Below are 2,500 nucleotides of genomic sequence, written 5' to 3'. Positions count from 1 at the left end.
TCACCCAGCACACAGACGTCCACTAACAATTCCTCCCCCCTGCAAATTGCGCGCCGCGAACGGCAGTACTTTCAAGTATGCCGCCTTCGGCGGGGACATCGTGAACCAAATCGGCAGGCAGGCGTCGTCAGCCGGTCGACCGACCCCCAGTTGCATTGCCCCAACGGCCATTGTGCACTTCGAACAGAACAGTGCTTTTAAAATATTCCGCCTGCCGCGTGTACATCATGAAACAAATGGAAAGGACGAACCGGGCGTGCAACCGATGCACGGAGAGTGACAGGTCGTCAAGCAAGTCCGTGGCAATCCGTCGGCCGACTCGGCCGCGGCCAGCAGAGGCGTTTTGGCCCGGGCGCGCCGAACTTTGCGCGCCCTCGGTATGCGTAACACTAGCACATGCCTTCAAAACTCACTACAAAATAACCCCAAAGTATGCCGCCTTCCCCGTGGGCCTTGTTACCAATATCTTGCCCTGCTTCCTGATGCCCTTATGGGGTCGGCTCTGTTCTTGCAGAACCCTCAGGTGGTGCAGAGTCTGGGCCATTTTATCAATATCTTGCCCTGATTCCTGATGCCCTTATGGGGTCGGCTCTGTTCTTGCAGAACCCTGAGGTGGTGCAGAGTCTGCGCCTTGTTATCAATATCTTGCCCTGCTTCCTGAAACCCTTATGGGGTTGGTTCTGTTACAAAACCCTCAGGTGGTGCAGAGTCTGGGCCACTTTATAAATAACTCTGCCTGCATTAGGGTCAGGGTCAGGGTTAGGGTTAGGGTTAGGGTTAGGGTTAGGGTTAGGGTTAGGGTTAGGGTTAGGGTTAGGGTTAGGGTTAGGGTTAGGGTTAGGGTTAGGGTTAGGGTTAGGGTTAGGGTTAGGGGTAGGGGTAGGGGTAGCGGTAGGGGTAGGGGTAGGGGTAGGGGTAGTTTGAACTACTGCCGCTCCAGGCGCGCACTGTGCGTGGGTAATTTTCAGTGGGCGTCGGTGTGCTGGGTGACGATGCCGCCCAGACTCTGCACCACCTGAGGGATCTGCAAGAACAGAGCCGAACCCGCAAGGGTATCGGGAAGCAGGGCAAGATATTGATAACAAGGCCCAGACTCTGCACCACCCGAGGGTTCTGCAAGAACAGAGCCGACCCCATAAGGGTATCAGGAAGCAGGGTGAGATAGTGACACCATTTGTAAAACCGGCAAATCCCACCCAGGAAACATTGCAAAAATTGGCCTCTAATGCTGGAACGTGGGTAAAGCCAAACAAACACGACACGTTTTAAAAGAACGTTACTAAAACAGCCTGGGATATGCCCATGACAAAGGATAGGCCGAACCTCACCAGAAAAAAAGAGAGGGAGACCACGGCAGAGCTGAGGGATAAACATGAGATGGTGATAAAACCAGCAGACGAGGGGAGCAGTAGGGTTACAAATTAATGTCAATATGGGGCCTGCTCCCACTGGGTAATAGACAAAAACATAGAACAGGGTGACAGGAGAGACTGGATAGCACAGAGGATAACCCGTGAGCGAAATAATGGGGTGTATGCAGTTCAATGTAAGGAGTGTACCTTACGGTACATAGGCGAAACAGGTAAAACAGCCTCAGCGGTGATCGACGTGTCAAAGAGGAGTCACAAAGACGGGCAAAATAAAGTGGTTGATTATAGACAATAGACAATAGACAATAGGTGCAGGAGTCGGCCATTCAGCCCTTCGAGCCAGCACCGCCATTCAATGCGATCATGGCTGATCACTCTCAATCAGTACCCCGTTCCTGCCTTCTCCCCATACCCCCTCACTCCGTTATCCTTAAGAGCTCTATCCAGCTCTCTCTTGAAAGCATCCAACGAACTGGCCTCCACTGCCTTCTGAGGCAGAGAATTCCACACCTTCACCACTCTCTGACTGAAAAGGTTCTTCCTCATCTCCGTTCTAAATGGCCTACCCCTTATTCTTAAACGGTGGCCCCTTGTTCTGGACTCCCCCAACATTGGGAACATGTTTCCTGCCTCTAATGTGTCCAATCCCCTAATTATCGTATATGTTTCAATAAGATCCCCCCTCATTCTTCTAAATACCAGTGTATACAAGCCCAATCGCTCCAGCCTTTCAACATACGACCGTCCCGCCATTCCGGGAATTAACCTAGTGAACCTACGCTGCACGCCCTCCATAGCAAGAATATCCTTCCTCAAATTTGGAGACCAAAACTGCACACAGTACTCCAGGTGCGGTCTCACCAGGGCCCGCTACAACTGTAGAAGGACCTCTTTGCTCCTATACTCAACTCCTCTGGTTACGAAGGCCAACATTCCATTGGCTTTCTTCACTGCCTGCTGTACCTGCATGCTTCCTTTCATTGACTGATGCACTAGGACATCCAGATCTCGTTGAACTCCCCCTCCTCCTAACTTGACACCATTCAGACAATAATCTGCCTTTCTACTCTTACTTCCAAAGTGAATAACCTCGCACTTATCTACATTAAACTGCATCTGCCATGTATCCG

The sequence above is a fragment of the Rhinoraja longicauda genome, unplaced genomic scaffold, assembly GCF_053455715.1.
Source record: "Rhinoraja longicauda isolate Sanriku21f unplaced genomic scaffold, sRhiLon1.1 Scf000087, whole genome shotgun sequence".
Taxonomy (NCBI): Eukaryota; Metazoa; Chordata; class Chondrichthyes; order Rajiformes; family Arhynchobatidae; genus Rhinoraja; species Rhinoraja longicauda.
The sequence above is the reverse complement of the archived record's forward strand: the minus strand, read 5'-3'. Positions refer to the sequence as shown.